The following is an 8,548-nucleotide window of genomic DNA, read 5'->3' on the forward strand; positions in this document are numbered from 1 at the left end:
AAAATTGAAAGTAGATGCCAACACCTACTGCAACTTTTTCATAACTTGCCAACAAACGCTGAGCTAATTATGAACCTGGTGTGAGTTTGCAAAACTCACCGATTCTTTTTCTTTTAAGTGAATGGTTTCCAGTTTTTCTCACTCGGGAGGAAAAAATAACAACTTTGCTCATTTCAGTGGTTTTTGCAGCTTGCTTACTAATTATAAACCCACTTCAGTGCACTTCACAGCTTTCCCAATTACTAACGTATAAATGCACCTCTGTTCATTTCAGCTGGCTTGCAACCCTTGTCTTGCCTTTGTAACATTTTATTGTTGGCACTGGTCTCATCTTGGTAAGTGAAAAAAGTTGGAGGGGAATTCAATACTAAAGGGGAAGAGCAAGTACCACAACAGATCACTTATTAAAGTTTAAGTTGGGGTGTTCAGCCTATATAGTTTTTTTCTGGGGTGGAGGCCTTAAGTTTGGGGTCTGGCCTATATCATAGAATTATACAACACAGAGGGAGGCCATTCAGCCCATCGTGTCTTTGAAAGAGCTATCCAATTAGTCCCTCTCCCCTGCTCTTTCCCCATAGCCCTGCAAATTTTTCCTGCAAATATATCCAACTCCCTTTTGAAAGTTATTATTGAATCTGCTTCCACCACCCTTTCAGGCAGTGCGTTCCAGAACATAACAACTTGCTGCGTAAAAACATTTTTCCTCATCTCACCCCGGTTCTTTTGCCAATTATCTTAAATCTGTGTCCTCTGGTTACCGACCCTCCTGCCAGTGGAAACAGTTTCTCCCTAGCTGGTCTATCAAAACCACTCATCATTTTGAACACCTCTATTAAATCTCCCCTTAATCTTCTCTGCTCTAAGGAGAACAATCCCAGTTTCTCTAGTCTCTCCTCAGGGGTGACCTATACAGTAAATGGCCACCAGAATGAAACAGATTTTTGCATTAAATACAAGTGCAGCAAGATCTCTCGAATATACAGCACAAATATATTAACATTTTACAATCTAAAAGCTCCTGTCAAAATACAGCTGTTAAAAAAATCTTCAAGACACCTTCTTAAAATCTCACCTGAACTATTGAAACTCTGGACTAGAGGTCACAAAGTCCCATTTTACTGACAGTTTAGCATCAATACAGTGCGCCCCTTCACACCAAACCATTGTCAAACATAATGCTTCTGATATCAGAGCTTTGTGTCAGTAACAAGACCACTAGTAGAGTGGAGAGTGTTGCCATGCGGGAGTTACTGGTTTAAACATTCAGGCAGCCCTCCGTTCTACCTGTAAATTCCTGATGTTGGAAAAGAGCCCCCTTCTCTGATGGCTCAGCTGGATAAACCAATGAGTGGCTGATCCATACAGACTAGTTCCGATCTCCCACTCTGAACTGGGGGTTGGTGGTAGAGATGCTACAATTGGCCTCAGTACTCCTGGGTTGAGGAGGGGACAATGGGCCATAATTCCACCCTTAATCAATATTTGGCAACCCTCTTCTGAAAGCACATGCATGTAGAGGTCAGGTGACAACAGAATTAATGCCGTTAATGGTACAGTTAGAGCATCTTAATGAGAACACATACATTGGCAAGTGAAAGGTTCCCCTTATCTTAGTGTTCCTCTTTGGTGTTAGCTGTGGCTCAGTGGTACCACCCTTGTCTCTGAGTCAGAAGGTTGTGGGTTCAAGTCCAATTCCAGAGACATGAGCACAAAATCTAGGCTGACATTTCAGTGCAGTAAGCGGTGCCGTCTTTCAGATGAGAAGTTAAACCGAGGCCCCGTCTGCCCTTTCAGGTGGATGTAAAAGATCCCATGGCACTATTTCACAGAAGAGGGGAGTTTTCCCTGGTGTTCTGGCCAATATTTATCCCTCAACCAAAATCAGATTATCAGATCATTATCACGTTGCTGTTCCTGGGACCTTGCTGTGCGCCGTGTTTCCTATGTTATAACAGTGACTACACTTCAAAACTACTTCATTGGTTGTAAAGCGCTTTAGGATGGCCTGAAGTCGTGAAAGGCACTATATAAATGCTAGTCTTTCCTTCTTTCTTATACATCCAGAATTAAAAGTGCATGCTCCCTCCCCTGGATTAGCAGTGTGTCCTGTGACTGTCCCAGAACTTGAAGTCATTGACCTGTCTCTATATCAGCAGCTTTGTATTGAGGTCTATCAGACAGCCTCTATTTTACATTACCGCAGAGAAATTGGAAGGAAAACTGACTTGAGCAGATCCGTTGGCTGTACTTCAACTGTTTATGAAAACTTTAATCAGTATTCACTGCAGTACTGGGTTCATGATGTACAACTGAAGCACTGATTTTGATTTAAAGTACTTCCGTGTGACAGTCCAGTAATGGACAGCTGCCTTTAAGTTGCATCTATAAAGCGTTAAAGTCCCAGGCTAAACTGTTCCCCTCAACATTTCCGTTGAAATGCATTGGAATTGGATCTGTACCTGGACAAATAGTTCAGTCAATGGGATTCTCCCTGAAAGAAAGCCTCGCATTTATATAGCACCTTTCACTTCCTCAGGATGTCCCAAAGTGCTTTTCAGCCAATGAAATGGTTTTGAAGTGTAATCACTGTTGTAATGTAGGAAACACGGCAGTCAATTTGCACACAGCAAGATCCCACGAACAACAATGAGGTAATGACCAGATAATCTGTTTTTAGTGATGTTGGTTGAGGGATAAATGTATACCCAGGACACTAGGGAGAACTCCCTTGCTTCTTTTCGAAATAGGTATCTTTTACGTCCACCCAAGAGGGCAGACAGGGCCTCGGTTTAACAGCTCATCCGAAAGATGGCACCTCTGACAGTGCAGCACTCCCTCAGTGCCAGCCTGGATTATATGCTCAAGTCTCTAGGAGTGGGACTTGAACCCATGACCTTCTGACTCAGAGACGAGAATGCTACCACTGAACCGTGACTGACACCTGAGTGCATAGTGTTCATCATTTGCTTTTAACACACTATCTACTCACATTAAATCCACACTCCTGTTAAATGTACAAGGGGAAATTCACCGATCCTGTGCTCAAAGGGAGCATGGGTTGGAAAATTGGCACTGCAGTGTCTGAGCCCTATCCTTGATCCGCACTCCCTTCAAGAGCTACTCCATGCTGGGAATGTGGGATTGGTGAATTTACCCTATAGTCTTTGAAACCAATTCCAATATCCTTTCAATAACTAAGGTGTGTTGTAGCCCAAACCACAACTCTCACCACTTTATTTTTCCCCCATGTTTCTCTCCTCTCCTGAAGCTAATGACTCTCACTGGGGTAGGGTTCATTGATAATGTCTGCCCTCTAGTCCATCACCCAAATGACTATTCTACCTGTGTAAGTCTGGACTGTGAGTGTTGATTGGCTCCATGACGGTGGAGGTAGCTGGGCCTGATACTGTGTATATTGGTATACTGGCCACTGGATAGCAATCAGGAGCAGGAGCTCTGGTTGACTTTTCCCAGTTGTCGCACCCCTACCACCACCCAGGCTGCGATCCACCAACTCAGCACAAACCTGCCAATCCCCACTATTTCAAATGTGATTCAATCCATTGTTCATTAACCTGCTACAGACTAGTACTTTATGTCAGCCTTGGCTCAGAGATAGCACTCTTGCCCACTGAGTCAGAAGGTTGTGGGTTCAAGCCCCACTCCAGGAGACTTGAACACAAAATCTAGGCTGACACTTCATTGCAGTACTGAGGGAGTGCTGCACTGTCAGGGTGCTGTCCTTCAGATGAGGTTAAGCTATGGCCCTATCCGCCCTCTCAGGTGGACAGAGAAGATCCCATTGCACTATTTGGCAAAGAGCAGGGCAGTTTGCCAGATGTTCTGGCCAACAATTATCCCTCAACCAATATCAATAAAACAGATTATCTGGTCATTTTATCTCATTTCTGCTTGTGGGACCTTGCCGTGTGCAAATTAGCAGTGACTACACTTCAAATGTATTTCGTTGGCTGTGAAGTGCTTTGGGACATCCTGAGGATGTGAAAGACACTATATAAATACAAGTTCATTCTTTAAGGAGGTTGTTTCCTCTGGTTGTTAACTCAAGTGAAAAACTAGATTTGAATAAACAAGTACAAGGTGGCAAAAGATTTTTCTGCTATTACTGTTACTGTAAATCTTGCTTTCATCTTAAAATTGGTGAAGGGAAATTAGTGGGAAAAAAGTGCTGGTTAAGGCCATATTAAAAGTCCTCCCCCTAAGAAACACATGCAGAATTGCACTTGAAGGAGGGGACTGTAAAATAAGATTGGGTCCTGAACTCACATTCAGGATGGTTGTTAATTATATGAAGGAAGGACATTATTCTGAAGTATCAGTTAATACTTGAATGTTGCACAATGTGGTTCAACCGTATCAGAGTGAATTCAGATATATTTTATAAAAATGCCATTACATAACCAAAATTATTTAATAATATTTTATTAAGCATGCAGTGCAATTTTTATTCTGCAGCGAGTGACTCATTTCCTGACTCCCCAAAGCCTTTCCACCATCTACAAGGCACAAGTCAGGAGTGTGATGGAATACTCTCCACTTGCCTGGATGAGTGCAACTCCAACAACACTCAAGAAGCTTGATACCATCCAGGACAAAGCAGCCTGCTTGATTAGCACCCATCCACCACCCTAAACATTCACTCCCTTCACCCCCGCGCACCGTGGCTGCAGTGTGTACCATCCACAGGATGCACTGCAGCAACTTGCCAAGGCTTCTCTGACAGCACCTCCCAAACCCGCGACCTCTACCACCTAGAAGGACAAGGGCAGCAGGCACATGGGAACAACACCACCTGCACGTTCCTCTCCAAGTCACACACACATAGAATCATAGAAAATAGGAGCCATTACGGCCCTTCGGGCCTGCTCCACCATTCAAAATGATCATGGCTGATCGTCTAACTCAGTACCCTGTTCCCGCTTTTTCCCCATACCCCTTGATCTCTTTAGCATTAAGAAATATATCTATTTCCTTCTTGAATATATTTAATGACTTGGCCTCCACTGCCTTCTGTGGTAGAGAATTCCACAGGTTCACCACCCTCTGAGAGAAGAAATTTCTCCTCATCTCGGTTCTAAATGGCATTACCCCGTATCCTGAGATTGTGACCCCTGGTTATGGATTCCCCGGCCATCGGGAACATCCTCCCTGTATCTAGTCTGTCTAGTCCTGTTAGAATTTTATATGTTTCGATGATATCACCTCTCATTCTTCTAAACTTGAGTGAATATAGGCCTGGTCGACCCAATCTCCCCTCATATGTCAGTCCTGCCATCCCAGGAATCAGTCTGGTAAACCTTTGTTGCACTCCCTCCATGGCAAGGACATCCTTCCTCAGATAAGGAGACCAAAACTGCACACAATACTCCAGATGTGGTCTCACCAAGGCCCTGTATAACTGCAGCAAGACATCCCTGCTCCTGTACTCAAATCCTCTTGCAATGAACGCCGTCATACCATTCGCCTTCCTAACTGCTTGCAGTACCTGAATGCTCGCTTTCAGTGACTGGTGTACAAGAACACCCAGGTCTCGTTGCACCTCCCCTTTTCCAAATCTATCACCATTCAGATAATAATCTGTCTTTCTGTTTTTACAACCAAAATGGATAACCTCACATTTATCCACGTTATACTGCATCTGCCATGTCCTTGCCCACTCACCCAACTTGTCTAAATCACAATGGAGCCTCTTTGCATCGTCCTCACAGCTCACATTCCATCCCAGCTTTGTGTCATCTGCAAACTTTATTTTTATTCGTTCATGGGATGTGGGCGTCACTGGCGAGGCCGGCATTTATTGCCCATCCCTAATTGCCCTTGAGAAGGTGGTGGTGAGCCACCTTCTTGAACCGCTGCATTCCGTGTGGTGAAGGTTCTCCCACAGTGCTGTTAGGAAGGGAGTTCCAGGATTTTGACCCAGCGACGATGAAGGAACGGCGATATATTTCCAAGTCGGGATGGTGTGTGACTTGGGGGGCAACGTGCAGGCGTGTTGATCCCATGTGCCTGCTGCTCTTGTCGTTCTAGGTGGTAGAGGTCGCGGGTTTGGGAGGTGCTGTCGAAGAAGCCTTGCCGAGTTGCTGCAGTGCATCCTGTGGATGGTACACACTGCAGCCACAGTGCGCTGGTGGTGAAGGGAGTGAATGTTTAGGGTGGTGGATGGGGTGCCAATCAAGTGGGCTGCTTTGTCCTGGATGGTGTCGAGCTTCTTGAGTGTTGTTGGAGCTGCACTCATCCAGACAAGTGGAGAGTATTCCATCACACTCCTGACTTGTGCCTTGTAGATGGTGGAAAGGCTTTGGGGAGCCAGGAGGTGAGTCACTCACCGCAGAATACCCAGCCTCTGACCTGCTCTTGTAGCCACAGTATTTATATGGCTGGTCCAGTTAAGTTTCTGGTCAATGGTGACCCCCAGGATGTTGATGGTGTGGGATTCGGTGATGGTAATGCCGTTGAATATCAAGGGGAGGTGGTTAGACTCTCTCTTGTTGGAGATGGTCATTGCCTGGCACTTGTCTGGCGCGAATGTTACTTGCCACTTATCAGCCCAAGCCTGGATGTTGTCCAGGTCTTGCTGCATGCGGGCTCGGACTGCTTCATTATCTGAGGATTTGCGAATGGAACTGAACACTGTGCAATCATCAGTAAACATCCCCATTTCTGACCTTATGATGGAGGGAAGGTCATTGATGAAGCAGCTGAAGATGGTTGGGCCTAGGACACTGCCCTGAGGAACTCCTGCAGCAATGTCCTGGGGTTGAGATGATTGGCCTCCAACAACCACTACCATCTTCCTTTGTGCTATGTATGACTCCAGCCACTGGAGAGTTTTCCCCCTGATTCCCATTGACTTCAATTTTACAAGGGCTCCTTGGTGCCACACTCGGTCAAATGCTGCCTTGATGTCAAGAGCAGTTACTCTCACCTCACCTCTGGAATTCAGCTCTTTTGTCCATGTTTGGACCAAGGCTGTAATGAGGTCTGGAGCCGAGTGGTCCTGGCGGAACCCAAACTCAGCATCGGTGAGCAGGTTATTGGTGAGTAAGTGCCACTTGATAGCACTGTTGACGACACCTTGCATCACTTTGCTGATGATTGAGAGTAGATTGATGGGGCGGTAATTGGCCGGATTGGATTTGTCCTGCTTTTTGTGAACAGGACATACCTGGGCAATTTTCCACATTGTGGGGTAGATGCCAGTGTTGTAGCTGTACTGAAACAGCTTGGCTAGAGGCGCAGCTAGTTCTGGAGCACAAGTCTTCAGTACTACAGCCAGGATGTTGTCAGGGCCCATAGCCTTTGCTGTATCCAGTGCACTCAGCCGTTTCTTGATATCACGTGGAGTGAATCGAATTGGCTGAATACTGGCTGCTGTGATGGTGGGGATATCGGGAGGAAATATTACATTCAGTTCCCTCATCGAAATCATTGATATATATTGTGAATAGCTGGGGCCCAACCACTGATCCCTGTGGTACCCCACTAGTCACTGCCTGCCACCCGGAAAAAGACCTGTTTATTCCTACTCTCTGTTTCCTGTCTGTCAACCAATTCTAAATCCATGCCAGTATATCCCCCCCAATCCCATGTGCTTTAATTTTGCACACTAACCTCTTGTGTGGGACCTTATCAAAAGCCTTCTGAAAATCCAAGTACACCACATCTACTGATTCTCCCCTATCTATTCTACTAGTTACCTCCTCAAAAAACTCCAGTAGATTTGTTAAGCATGATTTCCCTTTCATAAACCCATGCTGACTCTGTCCAATCCCGTTAATGCCTTCCAAGTGTTCTGTTATCACATCCTTTATAATAGACTCTAGCATTTTCCCCACTACTGATGTTAGGCTAACTGGTCTGTAATTCCCTGTTTTTTCTCACCCTCCTTTTTTAAATAGTGGGGTTACATTTGCCACCCTCCAATCTGTAGGAACTTTTCCAGAGTCTATAGAATTTTGGAAGATGACCACCAATGCATCCACTATTTCCAGGGCCACTTCCTTTAGTACACACCATCCCAACTTGGAAATATATCGCCGTTCCTTCTTCGTCACTGGGTCAAAATCCTGGAACTCCCTACCTAACAGCACTGTGGGAAAACCTTCACCACACAGACTGCAGCGGTTCATGAAAGCGGCTCACCACCACCTTCTCAAGGGCAATGGATTAACAGCACCAAATGTGATAGAATTTCAAACTATTTCAAAACCATTATTTCTCAAACAGTGCATTTAAATCTGTGACAAACATTTTGAACAGTTTTGTAGCTGAACCCTTACACCATTGGTGATTTTGTACTGTTCAATTGTTTTCACGGAATAAAGGATATCGGGTTTCTTGCAGGAATTCAGTGACTCCCTGAACACACTCCTATCTATCATTTGTTTTTCTATAATTCAACTTTGTTTTTACACATTCCATCTGAATTTTCATGACAGCTTTCAATTCTGATACCTTGTTCATTTTTACTTTTCACAGCTGTTGTGGTCATTGAGTTTCATCACACAGCTATATGAAGAGTTTTGTT

This window comes from Heptranchias perlo, chromosome 28 (assembly GCF_035084215.1).
Source record: "Heptranchias perlo isolate sHepPer1 chromosome 28, sHepPer1.hap1, whole genome shotgun sequence".
NCBI classification, from domain to species: Eukaryota; Metazoa; Chordata; class Chondrichthyes; order Hexanchiformes; family Hexanchidae; genus Heptranchias; species Heptranchias perlo.